This window comes from Podarcis melisellensis, assembly GCF_964234715.1.
Source record: "Podarcis melisellensis genome assembly, chromosome: 1".
In the NCBI taxonomy this organism is placed as follows: Eukaryota; Metazoa; Chordata; class Lepidosauria; order Squamata; family Lacertidae; genus Podarcis; species Podarcis melisellensis.
The window spans coordinates 21,525,641-21,545,287 of record NC_138528.1 but is presented as its reverse complement, the minus strand read 5'-3'; the positions used below and the strand labels follow the sequence as shown (position 1 = coordinate 21,545,287).

General features: G+C 40.9%; 1 protein-coding gene across 2 annotated transcripts in view; it reads right to left on the bottom strand.

The window, feature by feature from the left end:
- The window catches only part of BTBD7 (BTB domain containing 7), a 73,207-nt gene extending 54,700 nt beyond the window's left edge, over window positions 1-18,507 (bottom strand). For both annotated transcript variants that reach the window (XR_014168018.1, XM_081909555.1), the window contains exon 1: window positions 18,343-18,507. The gene's annotated coding sequence lies outside the window, so the exon portion shown is untranslated. The remainder of the gene's footprint in view (window positions 1-18,342) is intronic.
- Between the last annotated feature and the right edge of the window lie 1,140 nt (window positions 18,508-19,647).

The window sequence follows — 19,647 nt, the reverse complement described above, 5'->3', positions numbered from 1 at the left end:
CTGGGATTCACAGGTGGGCAGAATGCTGTTGTGCTTGGGCGATTCCCAGGGGCTTCTGGTTGGCCACTGTGAGAACAGGATGCTGGACTAGATGGGTCACTGATCCACAGGGCTTTTCTTATGTTCTTGCTGTTCACACTCTCATACAATACACCTGAGACACATGTTCCCAAAAGGTTGATGACTACTGTGGTATAACTTTAGCTTATAGTGGTTTGTTTTGAACTGATGCCACTAGTCTCTGTCCTCACTTAAGTTGGGAATTGATTTGTGCCTCCACACTCCAAATTCTGTTCAGTTTATCTAGTGGAGGGAATAATTTGTCCCTTAACTGCTTATAATAAATTGAGATCTGTTTTTCCAGCTGCCTTGATATTTCAAGATTGCCCAGAGATGGTATATCTGAATGTATGGCCAAATGCAGCAGGGTAACAATCTAAAATTATCTTTTAATATTCACCAATGTTGCAAGCACCTTTTGGAGAGCCAAGTGCCTCACATCTTTCCTAGCCCACATTTTTCCAAGTAAAAAACTAACTGATTTTAAAGCCCTGAATTAGTGCTGTCTAGTGAGGATATGGATGCAATTTACGGTTGCCAGATAAGCTTTTTTTGTTCAACTGTTGTTGAATACTGCCTGTATAGTACGGTACATTCAATAAGATGAGTAAAACCAAGATCAGTGTAAACAAAGTGAAAGATTGTATTTTTCTAGTTTGACTAAACTAGACAAAGCTGGATAAGAAGTGGATAAGAAGCTTGGGGAATAATCAGGTGCATTCATTCCTCCTTGGAACTCAAACCATCTCTGTAGTCTCAGAAAATTTCCTGTCCCTCCATTCCACTAAAGCTCAGCTGACATTTACAAGATTCACATTTCTGGAAGCAAAGTAGAAGCTAGGGCATGACATACACTGGAGTGAATAAGAATACTAGGGGCTAATGTGCCTCAAGTCTACTCAACTATGTGAATTTTTATTTTCTGGCATCCACTTTAATTCTTTAAAGTTAGAAAATGCATGAACTAAGTGAATTATTAGTGTGATTGAAGAGACAGTGATTTCTTATTTTTTCTATAAGATAAAACAGCACCAAGCTCTTCTTCCTTGCAAGACCAGCCAAAAGGCATCTTTACCTTTTATAACTTTGTTCCAATTACATGCATGACTACATGTGCTCTGCCAACTTTCCATGTCAGAGAAAATTATCTGTCTCAAAGATTAAATGTCATTAAGTCTGTATATGGTATATAAGATCTATGCAAAGGAATTTTAGTTTCACTGAGCCAATATTTATTTCTATAGCACCCCATCTATATTTCTATGGCACTCCATCTATGCTTCTTTAGCAGAAACATCTTTAGCATAAACACACCGATTTATAAATGGGTTGACAAACAGCAGTACAATGGGTAAATATTTCTTAAACGAACCCATTCCCCACAAGCAAACAATTTTAACACTTCATTAATGCTAGAGTGAGGCAACACACACACATACACACACACACCCCCTCTGTAGACCCTACTAAAAAGTCAATGAAATGAATCTTAGTACCTTTTCTACTGTTTCATGTCACACAATGCCTACAGTATACAACCCAAGTTTCCTTAAGTAGAGGGTGCCATTTCTCTGCTTAAAAATCTAAATGTTCCTGAAATTTGTCCTATGCAAATCCTGTATGTAGGTGCCAATGCATTCTTGCATTTATCTCCATTATGTGATCTTTCACTTTTCAGCCCTCCCAATATCATTTTTTATTACCCATTAACACTTAAAGACAGGGGATCCTATTTACAACCCAGTTCTCTATCCCCCCCATTGTTTTTACTAGACAATATGGAGCAGAGTTCCATTCAGATACTACATTTCTTCAAGTTGCATTTCTGGAACTAAACACATGGAATCCTTGGCAGAGTGATAGTGTTCATGCAGTGTTTCCTGGATATCCATAGACACTGGCCTCTCGTAGTTAATTTTAACTATGTTTGAAGATTGCTTAAACTAAAGATTCCTTCACAAATTTTAACTTTTACAGAAACTGCATGGCTCACAACATATGTGAACACACTGCAAAACTGGCAATCAGATCATAGTTTGCCTTTATTTATTCTCTAACCACATAACAAACTCCTGCAACCAGAATGCAGGATTCACGGAATGTGCAAGTCTAGAGTTGGTTACTCACTTAGCATTTTAAGCTTATAAGACTATTATTTCCTTTTTATAATTATTTATCTATTTATCTACCACTTACTACCAAGATGGTCACAAAGTGGCTTTCAAAAATAAATATACACACAGAAATTGAAAAACCATGTATGATATAATATAGAAGCATGGTAAGCATGGGGGCGGGAGAGAGCTCATTTCAAAGTTTATCACTTGCACCAAAAAGGGGTTGCAAGAATTACCAAATGCTAATTCAATACTGCGAAGCTGCAAATGTGCTGAGATGAGAAATCATGTTTTTAAGAGTTTAAAATGCCACAGTTTACACATTACCTAGCACATTGATCCTGTAATGGTATACGTTATATGATTTCCCCATACTCATTTTCTATAGGTTGGACATTTATATCTGTTGTTTAAGAATGGTCAATGTCCTGAGAAGATGTAGCTCAAGAATGTCTGGAGGTCCAGAGGTTCCCTACACATGCACCACAGTGTTTTGTTGCATTTGAATTGCTCATCAGCTATCAAAGATAATCTTGGTCTAGTTTTAAAAGCCTGTATGACAACAAATGACATCATTGTTATATAGTAGTAAGTGATTCAGTACTCAAGTACCCATGACTGCGGAACAAATGTCCAACACACCACTTTAAAAAGGAAACTATATTTACAATCAATGTTATAAGAAACTAAAGGAATTCACTGATCAAGAAAAACGAATTACTTAGCAGTTCCATCTTCTACATGTCTACTTAAGCTCCACTGAGTTGCATGGGGCTTACATATAAATAAGGTGCATAGAATTGCAGCCAAAGAGTAATTTTACCCGTTGAGAATTCAACTCGGGATATTTGTTTAATTTCTTGGTCCACCAAGAGGAAATTATATCTTTCAATTTGCATCAGGTGGCCCTCCCTGTAATTCTGAAATGAACCTTAGCTTGAAGGAAAAAATATACTTGGGAAAATAAACCTCAAATGAAAATGATTTATGAATTAGCATACAAATGGATCTACTTTCCATTTAAGTAAAACTATATGCTTCACATTAATATTGTGATGGCATAGTTCACAAAATATTTCCTTCCAAATCTCAAAATTCCAGAACTGATGCAACCAAAATTAAAGCCCTTTATGTCCCACTTTTTTTTATGGTAAAGTTAGAAACAGTAAGCATAGCTGATTTTGACTGATTTGTGGCTAATCCACTGAAGTCTGTGCATATGGCTCTTTACAGACCACTGATCACCAGTGGGAAATAAGAGACATTTCTACCATTTGCAGAGGATTATCTGGCTTGTCTTTTGCAGTGCTACTGTGATCTTTAAATAGATAAACTTTGTTTCAATTGAACAGTGTGGACACTTGATCACCAGCTAAGCTTCCCAGTTCTGCTTATCTTCTCAGAGTGTTCAAGTCACTTTCCTACTCTAGTTTTCTTCCATCCCGTGAAATGAAAACAATTCCTAGTCCATGTAAGAAGCACAGCTGTATACTTGTACAGCTCAAATACAAAGTCATCTCAACTGTCTTGCTTGCATAGCCAATGAATTTAGGCTTGGGAGCTGCTAAACTCTTCAGAATAAACACTTAGAAACTCACCGCTTTGTGCATTCTATCACTGCAAAGCAATATTTCTCAAGCTGTCAAGGAGACCCCTTCAGAAACAGCAAGGCGGAAATTGATTTACAAGTCATACTTGAAAAAAAGACTATAAACAGGCAAGGTTCAGGATTTCAAAAAATGTGGGTCACAACAACACAGTAATTGTGATTCTGCAAATGTTGTGAGACAAATATTCTCAGGGATGCATTCAACACTGGTCAAATTCAGAGTGGACCCATTAAGATTAATAGGCATGGCTAACTTAAGTACATTAATTTCAGTGGGTCTACTCTGAGTTTGACTAACGCTGGATACAACTCACAAGACTAGACATGAGGTGGCATTTTTAAAGGTGTGGCAGATTAGGAATTGTGCTGTCTTGCAAGTTGGAACCAGGCAACTATATTCCATGAGGTTTATAGGCTGGCATTGCTGGAAGAAAGAGCAAGATCAATCTCATCCATCATTCATTTTCCAAAGGTTCTGGGAGTTCACAAGTGTAAGGATAAAGGCGATCACTCTCTCCTGTGGCTCCCAGCAACACATTATCACCAAAACAAACTTGAGCCTGGAGAGCTCAGTTCGTTAGAGTGTGGTGCTGATAATGCAAAGTTGCAGGTTCGATCCCTGTATGGGACAGCTGCATATTCCTGCATTGCAGGGAGGTTGGACTAGATGATGTTCAGGGTCCCTTCCAACTCTACAATTTGAAGATTCTGAACATGGTAGTTCTATTTAGCTAGCATGGCCAACAGCTACCATTATGCCTATCTTACACTGTTCTTTTTCTAATCCTTTTTTCAAAGCTACCACATGTTTTACAAGTGCATTCTGTACATTAATTATGTGTTCTTTCATCTGCCCTAAACTGATTTTACTGGTTGACCCCAAGATCTGTCGTCACAAGCTGGAGAAACAACTTCTTTCCTCCACGGAGGTTAAAGGAGTGCAAATCACAGTCTCACTACAAAAAACACAGCCTCTTTTAGCCTTTTCTCACAATCAGTTTAAGCCCCCTCAGGACATGTGAAGTTAAGATTTCTTGGCCAAATGTATATCACTTCACACTTGCATTTAATCTCATTTGTTATTCCATTGCCCATTCATCCACTGTGTAGAGATCCTTTTAGAGCTCTTCACAGTCTGTTTTGTGTTACACCACCGCGGCTGTCTCTTAGTGAAGACCGAGGTCATTGGACCTGAGCGACCACAGCCCTGCCCACCGTGAAACCACCATTGGCAGGACTGGCAACAGCAGCAACACATTATGTTTATTAAGAAACTACTTGCTTAAGGTAATATTTTATTCTCTTGCTAATTACGCTGTTTTAAATGTGCATTCTGCACTTGACCTCCTTTGTAATGTTTTATTTTGAAACCTTAAGTGAAAATTTTAGTTTCCTAAAATATTGTAGCAAATGTATACAGGCAACAACAGTTTCATGCGTATTCAGAGCATGTGCACCTGTGCACGTGCGCATTGCTGCAACCTGGAAGTGGTGGAAATGGGAAGGTAATGGGGCAGGGCAGGCTTACATGTGCTCCGCCAACATACGCGGGGTTCAGGAAAGCATCCCCATCATTTCCTGTACTTTATATGTGACTTTCTTCTGTAATGTTTGATTCTGGATTGTTTTATTTGATATTGTAATGTAGGTTGTAAACTGCTGTGAGATTCCCACCCTCCTTAAAAATATAAAGCAGTATAGAAATGAAATTATTATTATTATTAATCCTGAATAATTTGGTAACATCTGCAAACTTGGCTGCCTCACTGCTCACCCCTGATTCCAGTTCATTTATGAATAACTTAAATAATTCAGGTCCCAATATGGATCCTTTGGGACTCCATGGTTTATTTGACTCCATTTGCTAGTCATTTTCTGGATGCCATCACATTAGTCCTTTACAGCTACAGAGATTGCATAAAGGCCTATTAAATGTCAGGTTCACGAGATCTGGAGATTGGTATTTTACCTTAAAAAACACATCTTTTACAAACGTATTATGTATGGAGCGTGGGCTGCACAATGTGACACATAACAGCAACATCCAGTTCCCAAGATACTCAAATGGGCTCCTCAGGGACTGTGATGGTTTGAAAGCTCATCTTCTTGACTTTAAAGGTACTTCCTCATAGGTATGCTAATCCTAGCTGCACTGGTGCTAGAGATGAGAAACTCAGAACACCACTTTGTTTTCTCTTTTCTTCTCTTTGCTTGCCTTACTGAGATGTGCTATTAAACTAAGCTGAAACTGCAAGTATAAAAAAATATATCACTCATTTGGAACAATTTATTGATTTAAGCGCCAGAAAGTTGCCAGGCCAAAGGCTATTTAACCTATAGGTTAAACAGATGGGCAGAAAAAGCCAGTGAACCTCTGGCTGGACATTTAATTCTATTTTAGTTTATTCTGTTTCATTTTATTTTTATATCTTGTCCTTCATCCATAGCCACCAGAACTGGTAAGTTATCAAATTTCTGTAATCTAGGCATATATTAAAAGGCTGGCAGAGGGGGCCAGATTTTCAGATTGCATGCTCTAGCTGAGAAGGCCTAATGAAGACCTATAGCTCTTTGAGCTTCCCATAAGGATGGCACTACCAGCAAGGCCTCACCAGATCCAAGGTAACAAGTTGCTGGTATGGAGAGAGGTTTTTCTTATGTAAGTGGGGCACAGCTTGTTTAGAGCTACACAAGTCAAAACTAAAACCTTGAATTGGTAGCCAGTGAAAACGTTGAAGGGGCAACTTTTTATGGTCTCTCACAGCTGCATTTTGCAGTAGGGGCAACTTCCAAACAGTCTTCAAGGGCAGCCCAAAGTACAGCAAATTGCAATAATTCGAACGGAAAGTTACTAAAGCGTGGATCACAATGGCCATCCTTTCCCGGTCTAGGAATAGCTGTAGCAGGTGAACTAGTCACAAATAGAGAGAAACTCTCCACCCCACTGAAGACACCTGGATCTCAAGCGACAAGGTGGAATCCAGGAGCACCATGAGACTATGGGCCTCATCTTTCAGGGGGAATTCAACCCAATTGAGAACAGAACTTGTACCTAATTCTCAGACATGGGAACCACCAGTCCACAATGCCTCCATTTTGCCAAGATTCAGCTTCAGTTTGTTGGTCCTCATGCAACCCATTATTGCTTCAGACACTGGTCTAGCAAAGGGGTCTAACCGGGTATAGTTTTGTACCTCAAAGTAAAGAGGGTCACACCTAATTGCATTCCTATCTTTGCCTTGATTTTCCCTTCCCCTGCCGTTTCCCACACTCACAAAATCTAGATTAAGCCTCTGAGACAGGACCTGTCTTTTGCTCATGTTACTTAAAGAATCATGTACATTGTAGGTGCTTATAACTGACAAGGAAACAGTAAGAAGGTGCTCAGTAATCTTGTCTTAATATTGCATTTATCCAAGTTCAAAGAGCAATCTAGAAGCTATTTTCTTAATGGAATAGTGAGGAAAAACTTAACAAATAGGACATTTTCTGTTAGCATACCAAATGTCTCATTTTGTTTTGTCTTGGTATGAGCTCAGTGTACTAGCTCAGACCCTGTCACTTTGAAAAATAATTCTCAGTACAAATATGCAACTTTATAGACAAATAAAGGGCACTTTGAAGGAACAAACTCAACAGATAAGATCCCTAGACACATTAAGGACTCCCAGCCCATTAACTAAACATGGCAAATTACGATCAAACACTGTACAGTTCTACAACAATCTGTCAGAATTGTTTTAGAAGCACATAGTTGAGAGACTAGACTGTTTTGACAAAGACATCTCATTCTGTCTGTCTGCATTCTCTTTAAAGGGTTTTAAAGCAAGGAAACCAACTCCAGACCTTTAGTATATTAGGTTTAAAGCCGACACTTATAAGTACTGATGTTTTCCGAAAGTCAAAAACAGAATGGCTGGAGGAGTTCCGCCAGTTCCGAAAATTATAGTTCTGTCAGCTCTGAGGACTGTAGTGACAAAGTCCTGTGACACTCACAAAAGATCTTGCAAGGGTCAGATTCTAAAGCATTTGAAGCACAATTCTACACGTCTACTCAGAAGCAAATCCCACTGAATTTAATGGTGTTTACTCCCAGGTATGCATATTGCTAAATATTCAGTCATGATTCATTTAGGAAAAGACAGATGTAGATTACAAGATGTAGATTACCATAATGGTGACTAAACTCTTCTCAAAGATGGGATGTTTTGGCAGCTGTCAGTAGCAACTCCAGCTGGGAGTGGGAAAGCAGGAGGGGGAAGTGACCATGCCATATGACTAGTAAAGAGACCAAAGCCAACTCAGCAATATTGCAGCCATATTATTCAGGGTAAACTGGCCTACTGATTAAAGTAAGCTCATGTCAGCAGGCATAGCTGTGCCCATTTTGTAGAAATGCAACCCATGGCACTAGACACTTCTCACAAATGTCAGATTCTGATTCCTCTTCTCTAACATACATGATATTTAAGACTATTGAAAGTGGGAGGAATTTTTCAATTTCTAAAAAAATTGTGACAGTTTTAGTAATCAAATGATTGAAGTTTTTCTTATTTCCCATCCTGTTGCCTTCACTCTTCCAATTCTACCATCACATATTCTGTGCTGGAAAATCTGTCTTTGAGCACACATGTGGCTGCTTTTCAGCATCCATCACAACTGTACACAACCAATCAAGAAAAAACCAACATACCAAAGTATTTAAGCCACAAGCAGAGAAAAGGAACTAACAATGCTCCATGCCCGAGATGGCTGCAGGACAGCTAGCTGCAAATGATTAAAAATGAGCAATGTAATGTGTTATTGGAAACGCATCAGTAGGTTTTCTTAACAAGACAGGAACTGGTGCTCATGTTCTACATACTGTGTAAGAAGCTTTATGGAACATCTTGGCTGCACCTACAATATGCTTGCAATAAATGCTATATAATCAGCTTGTTGACAACAGAAATATTTACATGGGATGCTTAATTTGGCAGGGGCAGTTCCTTATCGAGCTCTTTTACCAGTGATCTTCTCTTGACGGGAAACACTTTCACATATGCCAATACTACAAAAAAATGCCACTTTAATGCCATTTATATCCAGGTTTTTGGCATTTGGGAGCCGAAATGTTCGAAAATGGAGCCATTCGACTATACTCACTTGCCATGGCTAGTGTGCTGCTGCCATTTTGCTTCTAGCCTTGGAGTTGCAGAGATAGGCAGGGATCATTCTGGGAGGTATGAAATAATCCCTGCCTCTTCCCCAGCTCAAAAGTTGGGAGGAATGCTGAGAGCTCTTTAGCTACTAGGCTGCTTGGAAAATTCAAATGTACAGTCTGTGTCACCCTTGCCTGCTTTGGAGAAGAGGAAAGTAGAGAAAGTGGAAGATTTTTGCTAATGCGTGACTGAGGTGACTAGGCACTAGGCACTTAGGCAAACTCTACAACACATTTTTCCATCTCAAGTACTCACCTGAGACAGCCAAGCCAACAAGGGGAGGGGCAGCTGACCATAACTTTTGGTTTGACGCTGCTAAGGCCAGTCAAGAACTGGGGGCGACTGTTTGAACATGTAGCTTTGGAGGTGGGATGAAATATGAATGCAAATTGAAAACAGGAGAAGAAACCAAATACTTGTCAAATTAGGATTTTATGGCAGATTATAGTGGCTAAAAGTGGGAGATGCAAGTCAGGAAGTCCCCAGAACAAACGGCCCCTCAACCAGTAACTCACTTAGGCAAAGCATTATTTCAGCATCAACTTCCCATCAGCAACATGGACAGCATACCAGTCTACCTTACAAGCCTCTTGGTGGTATACAAATGCCACATATTTTTAAGAAGAGGTTTTTAAGCAAAGGTTGGGTGGCCATCTCTAATGGATGCTTTAGTTGAGATTCCTGCATTGCAGGGAGTTGGACTAGATGACCCTCAAATTGCCTTCCAACTCTCTATGTTATTCACAGATATGCCTTTAGAATAATATATTATTCTTAATACCCTCCCATCTGGCTGGGTTTCCCTAGCCACTCTGGGCAGCTTACAGCACATATAAAAATTTGTAAAACATCAGACGTTAAAAATTTCCTGATACAGAGCTGCCTTCAGAAGAATGTATATTTAAGAAATTTTTCAAAGTAGGAGAGAAGAGGCAGAGAAACAAAAGGTTCCCAGTAATTTGATACCAATGTTTAACTTCCGTGCACAACTGAGAATTTAATCATAGAGGTTTTCAGGATAGAGTTCTGTTCCTACAGCTAAAATGACATTAAATGAGTATCAAGTCTTTAATTCTGTTCTGACTGTAGATTGTGTAGTCAAGCATACATAAATATTAGTATCAAATTACTGAAAAAAATGTGAATCGGAATGACCTGCTTCCACATTGTAATTCAAAATAGTTTGTTATGTATAACTAACATTGGTTTATAAATGAAAATTCAGCTTCAGGCGGAAGGCATTCAGTACCCATGACTACCAAACCCATGAAGGTGCTTCTGACAAGGTACCCAACTGGTCTTGCTCCTTGAAACTAAGCAATGTGCATGCCAGCCATGCCCTTTGGCCATTATACCCTTGGTGCCTGTCTGAAGGGAATATAGCCACAAACATCCATGTTGTCTAGGGCCCCCTATGGTCCAACACTGACTGCATGTCACCTGCGTCAAGGCTGATGCCTACAGAACAAGACTAGTTCATATTGAACAAATGAAGAGGACTGATGTGTTTTCAAGTTCACAATTATTATTTTTGATCATGTGTGTTTAATACGATGCTGAAGCCATGAGCTCCAGATAATTTTTAGCACTTTTGGCTGTAAACGCCGTTCCCTCCAAGAGAAAAAGCAGCATCCTTTTACATGGGTTTTCTACTTCTGGGCAGATAGCTAATAACACATAACACACCTTACCATTATTCTGGATAGGCACAAATTTCTCCTGCGCTTTGGCAAACAATATTTTTCATGCATTGAAGATGGATGTAGGACGCGTTCTCTGTATTATGGCCCACAGTGGTAAAACTGCTGTTCCACCAATCTAAGTTTGGAAGTTAATTGTTTGACAAGTATTGAAGTTTTTAAAAGATGTCCACAATTAACTACTCTAAATTATCTAGTTAATTAAGACACAAGTCACACAGTTAGAAAGTACAATTCACATTAAAAATGTATTAGATAACAGCCCATGCAGATCAAGAACCACTTCTGTTATTTGTAATCACAAGCCCATATCTCCTAGAAACACAGGAAGCTGCCTTATACCAGGTCAAACTATTGATCTGTCTGGCCCAGCATTGTCTGCTCACTTACAGTAGCTCCCTAGAGTCTTGGGAAAGGAGAGAGGACTTTTCCATCACCTATTTCAACTGGCTTTAACTTATTGTCTCAGTAAAAAAGGAACAAAACAAAGAGAAGCTTAACTGTGAAGCTCAGAAATCCAAACAAAAATCCCAGTAGTTGGAAAAGTTATAGTAAATACATGTTAGGATGTTTTAACCATTGCCCAATTTTATAAAGGAAACTGCCTTCATAACCATTTGCTGAAAATAGAATATAAATATTCTAAATAAAACAGTGCAATAGTGTCATGATTTTAAATTCAACTCATGTATCTGAGAATGTGATTCACTGGGTTGTAATCCAATGAAGTTGCCCTATTAGTGCAATGCCTTCAATTTGCAGAACGGAACATCCCCTCTGTCTCCTTTTCTTGTTACTCTCCCAATGTGCTATAGAGGATTGGGGGAACCCTCAGAACAGAACTGGGGAAGGGGAGGGAGGGGAAGTTTCTTTGGGCAAGCAGAAGTCCATGCACCAACAGGGCAACTTCACTGGATACAACCCAATCCTTTGAACATTTGAATTTGGCAGTGCCAAGTCTTTTATTCATTCCAACTGATTAATGCTGGGCCACAGCTTTCAGTAAAATTAACAGACATGCAATATTATTTGAAGTGCTGAAAAATATATTTAAAAGGAAAAAAATTGCTGAATTCTACCTGACTTGAGGCAAGGTACCAAAATGCAAGCTTGGCGAAAAGTGAACTTTCACTTCTCAAGCGTATGTAATTATCAGCTGACATTTACAGTAATTGAACCTTCCTAAAACATTAATTTTAGCTCAACTAGTTTGATTATATTTCAGTCAACTGAAATTAATAGCTGTTTTTAGAAACATCTAAAGATCTGTCACTTCTACTGTCATACCAAAAAGAACACAAACCTAGCCAGACATGCAACATGTCCGTCATCATGGGTTGTATACTTCTACTTGTGCAATGCCTGGCACCAGATTCTTCCCATCTCACCTATCTACTGTGGCACCCCCTTCCAAGAGACACTCCTGAGGAATTGGGGGGGGGGGGCGCTCCAGTACAGAAGGTAAGGTGACTGGCAAAAGCTGGGTGCCCTACCTTCCAAGAGGACAAACCGAAAACCACCAACCTTATGCGACTAAATTAAGCTCTTCCAAAATTGGGTAAATACAAAAATTGGTATTTAATTACTCATCATGAGTAATTAAGAGCAGATTCATTTTCATTATTTTTATAGTACATGCTACTTTACAAAACAAAAGGACTGGCCTCTACCCTGAATAGCTGACAAGACAACTTTTGACAGCAAAAGGATAGGAATATGAGACATCTTCATCATATTTTATTATTATTATTAATATTAATATTTCCTGCGTTTTTCCCTGATAGACTCTAGGCAATTTACAGAACCACTACAGTTTCAGATAGTGAACAAAAGGGCTGTAGCCAAACATTTAACAGAAATGGTGAATTTTTTAAGACAGGTACTAAAGGAAGAGCGGTGACAAAAGTGACATGGAAAGGTGGACCAGGCAAGAGGGAAAATAACAGAGGACAGAGTCCCTTAATAGGACAGAAGAATCTGCAATGGCAGAACCTGAAGGGAACAGGATAGGAAATAAGAACAAAGAGCTAGGGTGGGGCAGTAAGTGCAGAGCCTTAAAGGTAAGGCAAAAGAAATTGTTCTGGATTCAGAATAAGACCTGTACAGGGATTTGAGCAGGGGTATTACACATTGTTTGCAATGTAGTACACACCCTGAGTACATTTTCAAGTAGAAAGGTAGAAAAGAAAATAAATAAACAAGGTAGCTCAAAATGGTCTCAACAGTGAGAATGGTAAATAACCTGGACAGCAGAATCTCAAATAGAGGTGAGAAATATGATAAAGGAATACCAGAAAAGGTTTTCCAGCAGTCAAGGTGAGAAACAACCAGAGCCAGGACCAGAGATTCAACAAAGGGAACAAAAAGCAAGTTGTTGATATCTGTTGTGCTGTACAGGGGGAAGAGACACGATTCAGTAACAGACTGATTATCAGGAGCAAAAGCCATGTATTTGGGTCCGGATAGGATTGATGTCAATGCATAGAGAAGAAAGGAAAGCTTAGGAAGCCTGGGTGAGCTGTTTGAGATAGTGATGGAACACCTAGGGAGGGAAAGATAATAACAGCTGGAGATAAAGAATTGGATACCTGGAGAGGTATAACTGGGTGTCAACACACAGGTAATACAGAAAAACTATATTTTGTTTTGTGTCAACCAGGGGTGGGGAACTGGATCTGACTGGAAGAATATAGTCAATCCTCTGTGGGCCACCATGACAGGTAGGAGGATATTTTTGTTGAATTGATTTTTGTTCCAAGAGCTTGTATATGTGTATTTTATTCTGTTTTCATCATATATACTGCTTTAATGAAGTGGTCTGATAATGATAATGATGATGATAATAATAATAATAATATCCAAGGCCTGTCAGGCATAATTAGGCCTATAGGCAAAGTATTCTCCACCATTGGTGTGGACAGAGCTGCAAGAGTCCAGGAGTAAAATGCTGATGAAACCCAACCAGGAGTAAGCAAGGTGTTGTATCACCAGTGCTGTACCTATCCACCATCAAAAAGAAGGCAAAGACAGATTTAAAAATATAGAGCTCATCAAGGTAAACCAAAATAATTATTAATATATAGGTGACTCCTTGTCAGATCTTCCACAGTCACAGACTTGTATGTGTACACTTAAAAAACAAAGGGTGAATACTACAAATACATATACCGTAGATAGTTCAGTTGGTTTGAGCATGGTGCTGATAAGGTTGCAGGTTCGATGCCAGTATGGGATGACTGCATAGCCCTGTATTGCAGGGGGTTGGACTAGATGATCCTCAGGGACCCTTCCAAATCTACAATTCTGTGATTCTGTAAGAAACAATATTGTGCTCTCAATAGGGTACTGCAGCCACTTTGTGGCAAAACCTAGCACATATTATGCTGTGGAAAACTGTATTTCAGCTTAACCTATACCCCAGAGAGGTTGAGAGAAGGAGAAGAATTTTTTAAGCATTTTCTGCTCCGAAAAGAATACTAAAATAATAGAAGCGAACAGAAATGAATCTGAACTTTGCACTTCCATACCATTAGCCAAGCAAATGATCACTTATAATGTTCCGAATTACATCATGTGAAAATCAGTGAGATCAACACTTCAATCAAGTTATCAGAAATGCTATTCACAGCAGGCACAGAGCTCATGTGTCTCCGTCCCCCCACTTGCAAGAGCAATGGTTTTGAACTTGGCTAGGGCAGTGGTGGGGAACCTGTAGCCTACAGGCCTCACATAACCTCTGGGAATATAATCCTGAGGGAAAATATGTGTTTTCAAACAAATGTCTAGCCCTCATAATTGCAGAGGAAAAGTTAGTAATATACAATGCATAATTTGCTGATGCAATCTGCCACACTGAACTAGTTTCCCATCCCTATTGTACCACGCAGCCTTGCAAGAAGTGGTTGGAAAGACATACTGATGTACTCCTTTGTTGTCCCATCACAGTTTACACAATCATTTAAATGGTGTTTGTGTCGGTTAGAGAAGCTTCTAGGGTTTTTAAAAAGCTTTACCCAGAGGTAATGCCAGGACAGGTCTGGTAAGGAGAGTTCCATGTGAGCACGTATTTACTCCTCTCCCACCTCCCCTACTACTAGTTTTCTCTAACTGTAAGAACATGAGAGCCTGCTGAATCAAACCAGGGGTCCAGCTAGTCCAGCATCCAATTCTCACAGTGGCCAACAAGATTCCTACAGGAAGCCTGCAAGCCGGACCTGCATACAACAGCAGTCTCTCCTTCTATAGGTTAACCTGACATCCTAATTGGCAAACTATGGTTAATGTTAACCTCTAAAACCATTGTTTGCAAACCTCTTTCAAATAGAAACTTCAAACTGTGCTTCGGAGGCAAGCTATAACCATTGTTTGGCAATTCATAACAACAAGAGACTGAGAGGAGCTATGATAGCCATCTTAAAATATCTCAAGGGCTGTCACATGGAAGATGAAGCATGCTTGTTTTCTCCTACTCTGGGGGGTATGACTCGAACCAATGGCTACAAGTTACAAGAAGGGAAATTCTGACTAAACATCAGAAAAAACTTTCTGATAGCTGTTCCACAGTGGAACAGTCTCCCCTGGGGAAGTTGTGGAATCTCCTTCATTGGAGGTCTTTAAACAGAGGTTGGATGGTCATCTGTCATGGATTTGCAGTGCAAGGGGTTCGACTAGATGACCCTTGGGGTCCCTTCCAACTCTACGATTCTATGAAATCAGGGGTGAAGGGGCATAAAGAGCTACAAGAGTGTTTCCTAAACCATGCATAAGCACTATCTCTGGACGGAGTTGATATGCTGAGTTTGTTAAAAAAATCTTTGGACACACTTTTCTCAATGTATAGTCTACTATCAGAAATAATTTCATGGCAACAAATTCCTACTTAGGGAACAAATGTGATTTGGTTTAACAAACAAGAACTTGATTAGTAGAAAAAGAGTTACTAGATCTTAAAAAAATTATCTACCATGTAAAATGCACTCAATTACTGTTACACAGAAGGTGAGAGAATTAATTAACATTTGCAGAGAGCTACCACATCATCAATAAATACCGTATATCAAACCTCTAATATAAAAAACACCTTAAATCAAACTATATCTAGGGAGCACAGACAAAGTGGCCACTAATAAATGCAGACTACAAAGGGAGCAAGAATTACAGCAACACAAAGCACAGCTGCTTCCACTGAATGAAATATTTTAACTACTTCCAGTAAATGACAATGGAAAATGCTACTGGTAATTGTGTTATCCACTACACACCCAGGAAAAAAATCATGTTGCAGCAAAATTTATCCAGTACAAGAGAAATGAACTGTATCATCACCATTCTATTCCAAAAGGTGTTTATATCTGCAGTCTGCATCTATAAGCCTTCCCGGCTTTTCTGGATGCTAACAGCATAATAGCCAGCTTTTCTGTATTGCCTTTCATGCTTGAGAATCTCAAGAGTCTACAGAGAGTCTGCCTCAGATACGGATGAGAAACTTTGCGCAAAATGAGAAAAGTCACCCTAGAACCTTGATTCAAGGAAGAAAAAATTATTATGTGATCACAGAACAAGAAAGCTCTATAGACAAAGATGGGATTAATCAGTGACATAAGTGTACTACAGTGTAACCTTTGTGAAAAATTAGCTGATCCAAGAGATCCTGAAACAATTGAAATTGTAGCACTAGAGCTTCATATATATTGCACCTCTCCAGTGAGAGAATAGTAAAAAACATAGAAATAAATAAATAAATCAGTCTCTATAAGGCCCTCTCAAGCATCAATAGGGTAGGGGACTTCAGTTTTGCAGTGCTTCTGAAGTCCACAACAGGCAGAAAAGCTTTAAGTAAGATTCTCTCTCTACACTACACTTTGGACTGTAATTGCTTACTACATGGTACATACTAAATGATTTCTAATCACTGAACTCAGCAGTTCCTCTCCATGGTGTGGTGTATTGATTCAATCTCTATCCCAACTTTTAATTAGTAATGGCCAAGTCTACTAACAAACAAAAAAACCTAACAAATACTGCACAAAGTAAGAGATCAACAACTTCCATATCCATTCCAAACTCCACCAGCAATTTTCAGATAAACTCTAACTATCTTACCAGTCTTTGCACTGCCATCTAAACTTTCTCAGTTTAGATGTTGGCCTCCCTAGAGAGAGAATACCCAAGCTGTGATGTGAAATGGTTGTTATTACCACAAAGCTGTTAAGCAAGACCATTATTGTACCATACACAAGCAAAACTAATGAGGTGTCATCTAGAAGAAACACAATTACCTCTGTCAGGGAGGTTAAAAGAATAAACTCGCTCCAAATAAACACTGAGCTGTCTACTTTTTTTTTTTTTTTTTACAATTTATCACTCATTTTCACAACTCTAAAAAGCAAACCTGAACTGAGAAATAATGAGTTGCTTAATGCTTCTGAGCTTAAATCTACAGGAAAGAGAACAAATGAATAGAAAGGGGGGGATGCATTTTGGATACACACATCCAGAACACACATATCACACTCGGAATCTTCCATGCCAGTTCTTTGCAGACTTACAGTACAATCATGTCTGTGTTTATTCAGAAATAAATCCCACTACGTTCAATAGGGCTTAGTCCAATGTGCCTGTGTAAGGGCTACAGACTTCTTCAGACAGACGAAAGAATGCAGCGGGCGCAGGATCTTCCTGTGCTGCGATGTTATTATGGAAGGCCCACTACAAATCATATCCTTTTGGGAAGAGCTCTCTGCTTTGGCACTTCGGTGCCAACTTAAAAGAGTAAGGAAGAAGAGCCTGTGCAAGTACAAAGCAGAGAGAGAAAACTTGGACCCAGGTCCACATTCGAACACTATGAATCCCGAATTATTGCAAAGGATACCGAAAAGGGGAAAGTTGTGGAGGTGTGGGGGGAGGAGGGAGAGTGATAAAGAGAAAGAAAGAAAGAAAGAAAGAGAAAGAAAGAAAGAGAGAGAGAAAGAGAGAAAGAGAGAAAGAGAGAAAGAGAGAAAGAAAGAAAGAAAGAAAGAAAGAAAGAAAGAAAGAAAGAAGAAAGAATTAGCATACCAAGCCCTAGTTTAGGATGTCAAATGTTCAGGATCCATCTCCCTTTAAAAAAGTAAGGGAGCCGGGCAAAAAAGCAAAGCCCGAGGACGTGAAAGGGAGTGGAGGGATGAGCTTGTGGGTCACCCCGGGGATAAATAGGCAAAGGATAAAAGGGGGAAGATTCAAAGGGCGGGCGTTCGCCACAAGTGTAAAAAGAAAGAAGCTGTCAAGGAGCGCACCGCCGGGGCTCCGAAGTGTGCCTGGCGAAGTAAAGTGGCCGTCGGAAGAAGAGAGGCGAGCGCTCCCCTGGAGCCTCGGGCATTTGGGGGGTCGCCTGTCTCCCCAGACCCTCGCCTGGGTTTTGAGGGAGGGAAGCACCGGGGCGGAACTCGCTGCCACCCAAACACCGGGGACAGGAGCGCAGGGGCAGGACCCCGGGAGGTGCCTAGAGGCAGCGGAGGGAGGAGGACGAGGATGGCGGCGGTGGAGCGGGGCATCCCCCACAGGGCCCGGGGAAAGGGAGGGGAGATTCGGGGGGCTACATAACAACCCCCCTCCGCGCCATACACACGCCTCGCAAGTGCCCCTCTGGACCCCCTTCCCCTCCTCCTTGCTCTCACCGAGCGCGTCTTTCAGCTGCAGCCCGGAGCTCCCTCCATGATCCCCAGCTGGGCTGCAGGGGCCGGCCCGCCTCAGCGGCTCTCGCTACTACCCCCTCCTCGGTCTGCTCCGGCCGCCGCCGCGGCCGCCATTTTGAGCCACAGACTCCGGCCAGACTCGTTCGGGAGGAGGAGGAGCAGGAGGAGCGGGAGAGATGGGGGGGGGGAGGCGGGAGGAGCGAGCACAGAGCATGCGCAGCGTCGCCCTAGACACGTGGTGCGCTGAGGGAGGGAGGGAAGTGGCAAGGAGAAGTTGCGCGGGAAGAGGCGGTGGGTGGGTTTCTGGCGCACGTCGGAACGCAGGGAAATGCTTTACGCCGGGTCAGGCCGCTGGTTCTCTCTCTCTCTCCCTCCCCCCTCCCCAGCCCTTTCTGGGGATTGAACGAGGGGCTTCCTGCGCGCAAAGGGCTGGCTCTGCGCCGCTCTTCTTCTTGTTTAATCGTGTCCGACTCTTCGTGACCCCCTGGACCAGAGCACGCCAGGCACTTCTGTCTTCCACTGCCTCCAGCAGTTTGGTCAAACTCAGGCTGGTAGCTTCGAGAACACTGTCCAACCATCTCATCCTCTGTCGTCCCCTTCTCCTTGTGCCCTCCATCTTTCCCAACATCAGGGTCTTTTCCAGGGAGTCTTCTCTTCTCATGAGGTGGCCAAAGTATTGGTGTCTCAGCTTCAGGATCTGTCCTTCCAGTGAGCACTCAGGGCTGATTTCCTTCAGAATGGATCGGTTTGATTTTCTTGCAGTCCATTGGACTCTCAAGAGTCTCCTCCAGCACCGTAATTCAAAAGCATCAATTCTTCAGTGGTCAGCCTTCTTTATGGTCCAGCTCTCACTTCCATACATCACTACTGTGAAAACCATAGCTTGTTGGCAAGATGATGTCTCTGCTTTTTAAGATGCTGTCTAGGTTTGAAATTGCTTTCCTCCCAGGAAGCAGGCGTCTTAATTTCATGACTGCTGTCACCATCTGCAGTGATCATGGAGCCCAAGAAAGTAAAATCTCTCACTGCCTCCATTTATTCCTCTTCTATTTGCCAGGAGGTGATTGGACCAGTGGCCATGATCTTCATTTTTTTATGTTGAACTTCAGACCATATTTTGCGCTCTCCTCTTTCACCCTCATTAAAAGGTTCTTTAATTCCTCCTCACTTTCTGCCATCAAGGTTGTGTCATGCGTATCTGAGGTTGTTGATATTTCTTCCTGGAATTCTGGCTTGGGATTCATCCAGTCCAGCCTTTCACATGAAGAATTCTGCATATACCCGGTA